Source organism: Euphorbia lathyris, chromosome 1 (genome assembly GCF_963576675.1).
Source record: "Euphorbia lathyris chromosome 1, ddEupLath1.1, whole genome shotgun sequence".
In the NCBI taxonomy this organism is placed as follows: domain Eukaryota; kingdom Viridiplantae; phylum Streptophyta; class Magnoliopsida; order Malpighiales; family Euphorbiaceae; genus Euphorbia; species Euphorbia lathyris.
The window spans coordinates 59,978,323-59,991,202 of NC_088910.1; positions in this window are offsets into that span (position 1 = coordinate 59,978,323).

The following is a 12,880-nucleotide window of genomic DNA, read 5'->3' on the forward strand; positions in this document are numbered from 1 at the left end:
CCTGTGGTGCGGACGTGATAGCCTCATGGACGCACCATAGGTCGGGCGTGATGTTCATACGCACGACCGGTGGTTCCGGCGTGATGTTCATACGCCCGTTGGGTTTTTGAATTTTTTTTTTTAAATTATAATTACATTTTAATTAAATTGTTAAATGTTTAGATTAATTTGATTATAATTTAGGGTAAATTCCAAAAACAACCCCTGTGGTTTCATGTTGTTCCAAAAAAAACCTTGTGGTTTGTTAATACAAAAAAAAAAGGACTGTGGTTTGCGCCGTTACCCGAAAAACGGAAAATGGCTTAACACCGTTAAAGTGCTGACGTGGCAAGGGGTAAAATTGGAAAAATGATTTTTTTTTTTATTTTTTTCTTTTCCTTTTCTCTTCTCTTCTTCTTTCCTGCGTGAGATTCTTCTCTTCTTCTGTTGCCATTCTTTTCACGAATTAAAACAGGAATGAATTAAAACCCTTCTTTCCTGCGTGAGATTTTTTTTTATTTTTTTCTTTTTCTTTTCTCTTCTCTTCTTCTTTCCTGCATCCCTCGCCATTCTTCTCTTCTTCTGGTGAGATTCTTCTTTTCTCCTCTCCTCCAGCAGCGATCCGGCGCGACGAACAGCAGAAATCTTCTTCTTCCTCTTCGCGCAAACAGCAGAAATCTGATCATTCCAGAAGCAGCCTTCTTCTTCGAGAATCGATCTGAATTCCTCGAGAATCGACGCCATAATTGAGAAATTCTGGACGTTTTGGTTTGGGCATTTTGGTTCCCGGGATGTTTTGATTTTCCTGGGACGTTTGGAAATTTCCAGTCACCATAGCTCCCTTCCTTTCCCAAGACAAATTAATCTTCTGTGCCATTTGAAAATCGCGATTTCATTGTCGATTTCTTCCTTTAGCGCAGTCGTTCTCTCTCTACACAGTTCTTCTTCTGCGCTATTTGAACTTTGCGAATCAATCTCCTGGGATTCTTCTCTGCGTTTGCGATTTTTTGCCAGCACTTCCTCTATTCTGAGTTCGCCGTTTCTGTTCAGCACAGTTCTTCTCTTGTGGTTTTTTCCTAAGATATGCAGAGTTATTTTCTGTGGTGTTATTGCTGTGTTTTGTGGTTTGCTTCCTGAGATTTGCAGAGTTATTTTCATCTTCAACTGATAATCGGTGATTAAAAAGAAAGTGAAAATAATGAAATTAGAAGAAGAAGAAGATAGTATCTGTAACAAAAGAAGAAGAAAATCCAGGAAGAAGAGAGAAGAAGAAGAGAGAAGGTGGTCATTTGGAGATTTTATTTATTTATTTTAATTTTAATTTTGTTATTTTATTTATTTATTTTAATTTGGACAATTTTACCCTTTGCCACGTCATCAAAACTAACGGTGTTAAGCCATTTTCCGTTTTTTCGGGTAACGGCGCAAACCACAGTCCTTTTTTTTTTTTGTATTAACAAACCACAAGGGTTTTTTTGGAACAACATGAAACCACAGGGGTTGTTTTTGGAATTTACCCTATAATTTATATGTTAAAGTTTTAGATTAATTTAGCGTAATTTTTGTAGACGGAGCGGCCTACTATCGGGGGGAAATCCATCCCGTCATCTGCTCGTCGTCTAGATATGGACGGGGAGGAGGATACACCACGGTATACGAGACTGCGTGGTATTGATATATCTGGTTGTAGGCGGAGAGGGGCTGCGACGGAGCAGGTGCGGAGGGGTCCGATTGTGGATCAGCCCGATATTCGTGGAGAAGAGGGGGCGACGAATTATGATGACCGAGATCGTGATAGCGATTCTGTGGAGGACTATTTGGAGGTGATAGCCCAGGTATTGCGACAGTCTGCAGCTGGTGGTGATGGCGAGGGTGAGGATGGCGATGCGAGTACAAGTATTTTTAATTTGAAGGCTAGTATTTTAAATTGTAGTATAGTATAATATTTTAGTATAATTTTAGTACTTTTAGTATAATTTTATAGTTTTAGTATAATTTTAGTATAGTTTTAGTATAGTATTAGTATTTTAGTATATTTTTAGTATAATTTTATAATTTTAGTATAGTTTTAGTATAATTTTATACTTTTAGTATAGTTTTAGTATAATTTTATAATTTTAGTATAGTATTAGTATTTTAGTATAATTTTATAATTTTAGTATAGTATTAGTATAATTTTATAATTTTAGTATAGTTTTAGTATAATTTTATAATTTTAGTATAATTTTATAATAGTTTTATAATTTTAGTATAGTTTTAGTATAATTTTATAATTTTAGTATAATTTTATATTTCAGGGACCAGCAAATGTCCCAAAGCTAGTGAGGACCAAAGCTGGATTGTTACTAGACCGGTGGATGGTGGCCCCATTGATGGTTCCGTGATTCCTAGTTTTCTAAGACATGTTGCCTCACGGATGCTGGGAGAGGAGCTTCGGTCGTTTCTGACATGCTACAACAGAGCATCAGCATGTCATAATTTGGGGGTGTGGTTTTCTGGTGCGTCACCCGAGGTAAGAATAATTTAGTTTGTCAAAATTTATTTTAATTTGTATTTTTAACTATAAACCTAAAAAACATTCAGTAATTGTATATGTGTCATTTTACAGCTGAAGGATATGATCGAGAATACTGTGTTGTCTCACCTTCCATCCACCATGTTTAGGAACCTCGACACTCCGCTATTAACTGCGTTCGTGGAGCGGTGGCAGCCCGATACGAACTCCTTCCACATGCCATTCGGGGAGATGACTATTCTATTGCACGATGTATGACAGATTCTGCATATCCCGATCGATGGTGCGATTGTGTCCGAGTCTCCCAGTACTGAGCGGCTGCATGCCATGTGCATGATGATGTTCGGGGTGAATCTGGATGACCTGATGTCGCCGACCCGACATTAAGGGAGTGGTGGAGGTGTATTTGTCGATGTTGTACACAGACTTACCAGCGATGGTAGGGATGACGCGACTCGGGCCACGGCGTGGATGTGGCTTATGCTCGGATCCACTTTGTTTGTTGACAAGAGTGGCGATAGGATTAGGCTGGTCCATCTTGTTGAGGTTCACGGCGATGTCAGAGGGGCAGCTGGACTTTCATGGGGGTCTACTACATTTGTCACGTTATATCGGTAGCTGGGGATAGCGAGCAGAGGAGACGGTTCTGGTATATGCGGATATTTGACCCTACTACAGGCGTGGATATACGAGTATTTTTCGGTGTTCTGGCCACATAGACTACCTTACAAGATCCCAACTGACCGTCCCTGTGCATGCTGATGGGAGGTCGGGATACCAAGGAAGACGACCGCCCGACTAGATACCATACGTGGGCAGCTGGACCGTATGACGGCAGCCGAGGTATTTTATAAAATTTTAGAATTAATTATAGTTTTATAATATTTTATAAAATTTTAGTATTAATTTAAGTATTATTTATAGTATATTATTATTTATTATTGAGTATTATTTTATTACAGGTGACGTGGTTGCCTTATGGTCCTATAGCCGATGATGATCAGCTTTGAGTGTCCTACGCCGGTTGGATACGGTGTAGAGACATTGTCGAGCCGTATATGCTGGATCGAGCGTTGCGACAGGTCGGATATACTCAGCCTATTCCAGGTGAGCGTATTAGACCTGATAAAGCAGTACGAACATGGAAGTCTTTATCGTACAGGCTCACGCATTCCTCTGTCACAGTTGAGGATACCTGGCGGAGATTTCCATCGGCTCGGGGCATTGATCGGAGGAGATACCGGCCAGTTGGATACGATCCCACTGCCTGTGATGCTGCTTACATGGACTGGTACATGCGATATTCGCATCCTCATCTCCTTCATGCACCACATGATGGACCGGTCTAGTATGCTCGTTCCAACAGCGAATTTATAAGTTTATTATTATTTAATATTAGTTTACATGTGTTTATTTTTTAATATTTATTTATTTTTTTGCAGTGGGTTAGCTGGTTATGGCGTATCACCCAACGAGCAGCTACCCACCGATCTGAAGAGGAGGCTCTACTCATTAGGAGGGAGATGGATGAGTTTATGGACGCGTGGCGTCGAGCAAACTAAATTATTTTATTAGAACTTATTACATTTTAACACTTTTGAGATTATATGTGCTCTTTTATGTTTATTAATTTATTTTAATGTTTATGTTGTTATATTTTATTTGTTAAAGGGTAATCTGAGTTAAAATGCCGTAATTTTTATTTCTAAAAGGTTAATTCGAGTTAATCACTAAATCAACAACCAATTTTTTCGGGGAGGTAATCACGCGGGTGTGAGGTAATCATGCCTCACCACAGGGTGAGGCGTGAGGCTATCACGCCTCACCATAGGTGCGGACGTGATAGCCTCACGTCTCACCTTGTGGTGGGGCGTGATTACCTCACGCCCGCGTGCCGGGAGAGGAAATTTTCCCCCATTTCCCACCTCAAAGGTTCAAAGGGTATTTTCGTCCTTTCACGGGGCTAGAGGTGTGAAATTGAGGCTATGTTTAACAACACCCTATTTTAATTCTCCTAAGTCCATTTACACTTTCAATTTCATTAACAATAGAACTAGAAGTAGTATGTAAAAAACATGAGCATGAGAAAGGAAAAAAAAGGCTCAACATCACTGGGCACAATATCACTAGTCACAACATCTTTCTTTAAAGGAAAGATATTCTCAAAAAAATTGAGAATCTTTATATTCATTAATAAAAAATCTCACAAAGACTTAAAACGACAAGCAAAACTATTTTGAGCATGACCAATAAACATGCAATCAAAGGTTTCAGATCCTTTATTGGATCTTTTATGGTAGGAAAACCTTAGCAAAACAACTCCAAACCTTTAAAAAAAACTTAAAGACAAAACCTTTCCACAACTCATAAGGGTTCTATTAAGAATATAACAAGTAAACAAAACAGCCACCCCCCTGTTACTAGATATATTCGCACTTAACAATATAATATTCATTATATTTTCTTAAGTGTTCTATTTTTTTTCTTTATTACACCATTTTGTTGAGGTTTATAATGTTCGTTAGACTCATGAATACTGTCATTCTCCTCACAATCCTCTATGAAATCTAAGCATTTGATTTTAAATGTTAATCAAGACAGGTAAAAAATAAAAGATCATGTTAATGTCCCCTCTTAGAGGAAAGGTAAAAAGAAGCATAAATATCATAATGATTCTGACGATGAAGGACCAAAGAAATAAGACTCACTAAAGAGATAAGGGAAGTTGATAAAGAGGCAGGGCTAGATCAATGAAAAGGTTAGAACCCAACAAATGGTGTCCCCTCTTTTATCAAATCCCCATCCCATAACCAAGGCCTCTTCCGCTCCTTATATGATCTTAGAGGTATCCTAAGAGCAGCTCATATTGAAGGGAAAAAATGTTGTGGAACTCAACAGCGAGTTAAGTTCAGATGACCCAAGCAACATTGATTCTACGGAGAAGGTTCATGAGTGGAAGGAATCCAAGCCAACCATCATTGCCTTTCTTCTTTTATCCTGCATTTAAAATATCATTGCATAGTATAAGATATGGCTTCATGAATATGCTCATGAGTCTAAAAATGTACGAAACTCTAGGTTTGTCGACCATTCGTTCAAGATGTTACTTCTCCCTGATGATTTTTTAAGTATCCACAAGTACAATTCCACCACAACCTACAACAATGCTTTCTAAGGCCTCGAGAAGGTGTTACAGTTTCACATTACTCTAGGTCTGTCTGTATTGCATCTACATGCTGTGTAATTTCTGGTATCCTTGCTTGTATGTCTGTGCTAGGGGCTTCATCCTCATCGTCAGTCATGGTTGCAATATGTAAAGAGTCTAACTCTTCTTCGCTGCAAAAAAATTCTGTTCTTTGATTGGTTTCTGAAAATGGGAAACATTGTTCAAAAAACTTGACATGCCTGGAAAAGAAAAAGATGTTAGTGTTCAAATTCGAGAGTCTAAAACCCTTTGTGCCATGCCTGTATCCCATAAATGCACACTTGATTTCTCTTTCTGTAAATTTGCTCTTGTGTCTGTCTAATGATGATGCATACGACAGGTACCCAAAGACCTTGAGGTCCTCTAGATTGCTTTTCTCTCCGTACACCCTTTGATAAGGAGTCTGTCCTAGGATAGGTGTCGAAGGCAACATGTTTATGAGATAGACTGCGTGGCTGACTGCCTCTGGCCAAAACTCCTTAGGCAAGGAACTTCGAAACATAAGTGCCTGTGTGGATTCATGATGTCAAGGTGTTTTCTTTCTACCCTGCCATTTTGTTGGTGTTTTTGGGCATGATGTCTAATGTATGATTCCGTTTATTGCATAAAAATCCTTCATGATGAACTCAAGGCCATTGTCCATCATAACCGTCTTTATGTCCCTGTTGAACTGTCTTTTACGTATGTGCAAAACTATTGTAATGTTGTGCTTGCTTCCCCCTTTGTTTGCATTAGTGTTACCCATGTATACCTGCTATGATCGTCAAGTATAGTTAGGAAATAACGCTTGCTAGAGTATGATTCTTTGACAGGACCCCATATATCCACATGTATCAGGTCAAAACATTCTTTTGCTATGTTATGACTGTTTGAGAATGATGTCTTTTTCTGTTTAGCCTTTTGGAAAATGTCACATGGTATTTCCTTAGATGAATCAAAAGTATTACAGGGTAAGTTGAGGCCTCTCTGTTGAAACACCTTTCCACATGATTTTGATTTGACAAAATTATTTAAGTTAATCCCATGATTAAACAATTAAATTTAAGTGTTTTGATTTAATTGTACTAATGAGTTTGTTCAATGTTGAGTAAGTTAAGTAACAAGAATAAGAACTAAGAATCTATAAGAGAAAGACAAGACAAAGTCAGCGAAAGTAAGTCACACAGCAGAAGCTGAGTAGAATGCAACTCAGCCTTGCGAAAGAAAAGTCTTCTTCAGAAAAGCTTGAAGGCAAAGCCGCTGAGTCAAGCTGAGTAGTCGTCAGGTCAGCATCAATGATCCATCAACTTGCAAGACAAGGTCTGACAAATTTCTAAAACAAATCAGAAGCCTTGGAATCTGTCCTGGAGACCGTTTTGAGAAAGAGCATGGACCATCTAACTTTTGCCAGAAGACAAACCTGGCATATGAAGACAAATCTGGCATAAGAAGACAAACTTGGCTCCTGTCAGAAATAGAAGACAGGATTGGCCTGCAGCTTTGAAAGCTGACCGAGTGATGACGAAAGAAGACCGTTCCCCCACAAAGGCTATGTCGGAATTCAAATAATTGGCGCCCCAAAGATCACTATATAAAGGCCAATTCATCACTTGGATTAAGATATAAGATATAGACAGAAAAAGGAAAATCTTTATTGAGTCAAAATCCAAAATAGAAGCTGTCTGAAAAGAAAAAGCAACCTCTTACACCAAACTCCAATCATTGTGTAAAAGTCTAGATTGATTCAGTCATCTAAAGTGTTCTTTGTTGTATTAAGAACAATTTCTTATCATTTGTAAAAGGTTAGAAGAGTGAAGCTGAGTACTCGGTTATAATACTCGGTAGTAGAGAGAAGTTGAGTACTCGGTTATAGTATTCAGTGGTAGATAGGATTGAGTAGACGAATAGAGGACGGTACTCTTGCATACTCAGTTGCTATTGTAAAAGGTTTGTGCTCTACCTTTAAAGAGCTCAGTAGAGGATTGAAAAAGCTCGGAAGGATTTCGGGGCCTGGACGTAGGCGGAGCGGCCGAACCAGGATAAGTCTGCTGAGTAACTTCTAACCCTTTCTCTTAATATATATATGTATGTGTTGCTTGCTTAAAATTACTCAGTAAATAATCTGTACAAGCTGAAGCTGAGTAATCTGAGTGCTGAGTTGGAAACTGACTTAAATGTTACTTCCCAACTCACAACTGAAACAACTCTAGTCAGTATCTGATTAAAGCTGTCTCACACCACACTCAGCCTTGCTGACCTGAAACTAAGTTAAACTATCAAACATTCAATTACGTCAGCATTATTAAGCGAAAAAGTTATATTAGTTCCTACCCCCCCCCCTTGGAACTAATCCTATTATGTTACACGGGACCAACACTCTCATCCTTTCGTAAGAGGGATGGCCAAAATGCTGGTGCCATACATTTGCTTTAATTGAAAAAACAGAACAATGACTACTGGGTAATAGGTTTTCTAAATAATAAAGGCCTTCATGCTCCCTAGCCAAGCCAATCTTCTTCCAACTTGTTGTGTCCTGTATCACACACATGGACCCAGTTATCACAATGCAAGTTCACTAGTATCCAACAATTTACTAGTCGATATGAGGTTGTAATTGAAAGCAGGTATGCATAGGACATTATGCAAAACAAATTGTGGACTTAGGATTACAGTACCAACATGCTCTACCTTAACCCTTTCTCCATTTGGCAGATTTACCCAACATTTGTCTATTTTTGTGTATGAGTTGTATAGTTTAGTGTCACAAATGTTGTGGTATGTGGCTCCCGTGTCTATTATCCAGCATAATGAAACAGAGTTAGGGTTTAGGCTTTTACCAGAACTGTCTCCCTTGACGAAGGTATTGATGCTGCTGCCCGAGGTCGGGGCTTTCCCTGAATGACTCAATGGCAATAAGGAGACTAGCGTCTGATACTGGTCTTTGGTTAGAGTGGACGGTTCTACGTTTGCCTGCCTATTATCTTCCTCACCAGAATCCCCATTGTTTCTGCCCTGATTCACTGCTGAGTTGGCCTTGGGTTGATTGGTTCTGAAAGGATTTCCCTTGTTTCTATTTCCATAGTTTGGCGGATAACCATGTTTCTTAAAGCAAATGTCTTCAGTGTGGCCTGTATTTCCACAATAAGTGCACAAGGATGTATTTTTTTGTTGTTTTTACGATTTGCATACCTTGAGTTGTTGCGGTTGCTATTTTGTCTGCCTTGTGTGTTGGTGAACCCTGTGAACGGATTGCTTTCATTTCCTTCTCCTTGTTTGACAGGTGCAAGACCAATCTGTCATTCGTGCTAGATAGACAAAGCATAAACTTTGTTGAGCGACGGCAGTGGCTCTATAAGGAGGATCTGGCAACACACGGTGGAATAGGACTCATTCAGTCCCTGTAGGAAGGTGATCACTTGGTCTGCATCCTGTTGATCTCGCAAGATCTTAAAGGCGCAGCTGCACGCCGTCCGGCAGGTACATTTGGGCATAGGTCGTAGGTTTAGCAGTTCATCATAGAGTATTTTAAGATTGGTGTAGTACTCAGTAACATTACCGTTACCTTGTTTCAGGCTATGAATCTCTCACCGAAGTTCTAAAATCCTTAATGAGTCTGCTTAAGCAAAATGCTCCTTCAAGTCAGCCCATATCTGATCTGCCTTATCCAGCCACATAATGCTCCGAGCTATGGAGGGGGAAATGTCATGGTGTATCCATGAGATGACTATGTTGTTGCACCTCTCCCATTGATTATACATGGCATCATCCAAAGCTGGTGCCTTTATGGTTCCATCGACAAAAGAGAACTTATTTTTGGACATGAGGGCCACCGTGACGGCTCGAGACCATTGGTGATAATTAGACCCAGAGAGTTCCTGTGAGACGAGGGATAAAGCCAGAGTTTCATTTGGTGGAATGTGATAGGGACTGCTAGAATTGATTATAGGAGCAGCCATTGATGCTTACTCAAAAAGGAGAAGATTATAATTTGCTCTGATACCATATTAAAGTAGAATGAGGTAAAATTCTTAAACTCCTTGATTTCTCATTAAGAATAAAATGACTTCTAACTATTACATTTATATCTAAATGCTAGGATTGTTTATCAAGTAAACTTAGTGAGCAAGAAAAAATAAGACAAGTGTCTTGATGATGGCCATTTGATCACAACCATTGTAATCAATGGTGGAGTGGCTTTGGGATGCAATTGGATGTGGTAGGGGACACTATAATGTAGTGGACTTCTTCTAGAATGTGCCTTTGGGTTGGAAAAGGCGGAATTCCCCCTGGCAGAAGCAAAAGGACCAAACTGCCCTTGGATGTCTGTTTGCGTGTTAAAGAGGAGGAATTAAAGTCTTGTGATCTTGTCATTTGTACTTGGACATTTAATCACTCCATCATTCTTTCGAGAAAGAAAACCAAGAGTCTCTCTTCTTCTTCTCTTGTTTATTCGAATTGTTCTTCTTCTTCTTCTGTAAATGTTTATCAAAACTCTATCTTTAAGCTTGTATCTTCAATAGATTATGTCAAGGGAAAAGGCTTAGAAGATGAGGAATAGAGGACCCGATGTGTCTTTTCTTTGTTGTTGTTATTATTATTTCCTTCTTGGACTGTATTAGGTATTTTTGTGTTCGTCCAACATTTTCATTATATCTAAGAATATCAATTATTATGCACCTTGCTTGTATATTGTTACTGTATTTCTTCATAAACCTTATCGACTTCTGTTGTTATTGTATGCATGGCTACACCAATAGTAACAACTAATAATAACTTCTTATCTTTTTTACGGTGATGTGGTTGATTTCATACATAGACTTTTCCCTTGATAAATATTGTCTTTATATAATTCAAGATCATATAAGCTTATTGTGAGAATCCTCATTTACATTATGATAGAGGTAAGGAAAACGTATCTAGGCTGAATCATGTTCCCCAAAGAAGGTTTACGTAGCGTCTTTCTATCCTCCTAGCTAAGACAGTTGCCTCACCCTGTGGGTGATTATGGGGATGACTGCTTGAGGGTACTAAATTCCTCCTTTAATGATTATAACACTTTTTGTGACAATGCAGAGTTACAAAAAGGACATGGGAGCCATGTTTTCCCTAATATACAAACTATGATGCACAATAAAGCAATCACCGAGTCTTTGATAGCAGTGCCTCTAGTGTCCGATTGTTTCGACATTATCAATAGGTTGTTTATGAACCCAAATGTGGAAACTCTTCGGGTGATCGGCTTGTTTAAGGGTGTGCTATCAATGAGGGCTACGAGAAGACTCTCTAATGGCCTCCTTCCATAATGGGTAGACAGATAGATACCTATAAAAGAGAACTTTTCCGACTTATTCCAAATGGTTATGTTCCCAACCATACCTGAGTTTGTTGAACGTACCAGAGGGCTTCTCCCTTCAGCAAAGATAGAACTAAATATACAAACCTTATTCGACACTTGTGACCATGGACTTTTTCCGGCCCTAGTGATGAGTTTACGTTGCACTCTAGCTAATAGTTGGTGTAGGTGGACTTCACACGATGCGCTGGGTGAGATACGAGCTAAGGACCCGGGCCTAGTTTTCTGAGTCATTTTAGTTTGTTTTAATTTATTTCCATCAAAATCTATTTTGGATTTGACATTTCTAGAATAAAAAATACTCGAAGTAAAAAATGATCTTCGATCAAAGACCTGTTCCTCGATCGAGGACGAGGTCTTCGATCGGCGATTCTTGATGGTTTTCGGGCATTTTCTAGTCAGTTTCTTTGCAGTTTTTGTCCACTTCCCATTACTAAAATAGGAAGAAACTACCAGACGAATGGGGGGACATTTTGCAAGAAGAAAGAAAAGATCTTTAGTGAAATTGAGAGAAAAGGAGTGAAAATCACTTGAAACTTTGTGAAATCCACTTGAAAGTGAGTGAATGTGAGTGAAAAGGAGGGCTTTATACACTATTTCTACCAAAATATGCAAATAAAGACAAATCTGCAAATAAAGATAAAATCAATCCCAGGATAGGGGTATTGTAGGCATTTCTATTAAAATTTGTCTAGACATTTAATTTAGGCTTCGGAATAAATGCATGCTACGTGTTAGATCTTAGGAATAAATTAGTCCTATTTGATTGATTCTGGCATCATAATTTAAATTCGAAAGATGGGTCCCAAAGCACACGCAGCTAACGTTTATTGTCTTGCAGGTTTAATAGATTTAATTTTTATGGCTAGATTTAATGTATTAGGGCAGAATGGTGCCATTTGTCAATTGATGTAATAATTTATATTCCAGTATTTAGTTATCGATTTCGAACGATTTCATGATATTTAAATTGAAACTGGAATAGAAATATATGATATCTTAATAAAAGACAAGTCTACGTGTTTATTAATGAGACTTTTATAACAGTTTAAGTCCTGAACCCAACTCTGAAGAGGTAGCATGTTGTGAGCCCGTATGCTATCTAATTTTAATATGTTCCCGAGCATCTAATTCGGGTGCGAATCTGAAATAAATACCTTAGCCTAAAACATGATAAGAGGTTAAGGTATAAAACATAAAGAATGCATACACCGGAAGGGACACGCTAAGCGTCATCCTTAAAAACGGTAAGTGATGGTGTTATATAAAACCTGAATCTAATTTGCCAGAAATCCATCTCCTCCCTCGCGGGAGTAAAAGGTAATCGGGTTCCGCGGCCGCTCATAGTGGTGACTCCGATGGAGATAAAGTAAAGGACTTAAACAACTTCAAAGGTCTAGCGATTAATAAACCTAAAATTGTCTTATATTAAAAATATGTTTGTTGCATCATTTCACAACACTTGCATAGTTTGCACTATTACCCGATTAGCCCTGTTTTGCCGATGTGTACATTCCTCATGTTCATGGAAGCCTTGGGTGTGCGCATTTGTAAAACACTCATAGTTGTACCCCTACAAATCGTTAGAACTCCTAAATAAGGAGAGGCGTAGGACAACACAACAGATGGGACACGTGAATCATTCGAACCCACAATAGAGCAGCAAAGCATAGGGATAAATAGAGCGGTAGGATGCGTAAGCTCCCTTCCTTCTGAAGCAGCTTTAGTCCTTTTGGATGAAGGCGGGGGAGCAGAGAGACAGCTTCATTTCGCTCCTATCCTTATATCGGCCAATGATGGAGCCTCATCTCGTGATGTTCAAGCCCCGCCTTATGCAGATTTCTTTGTG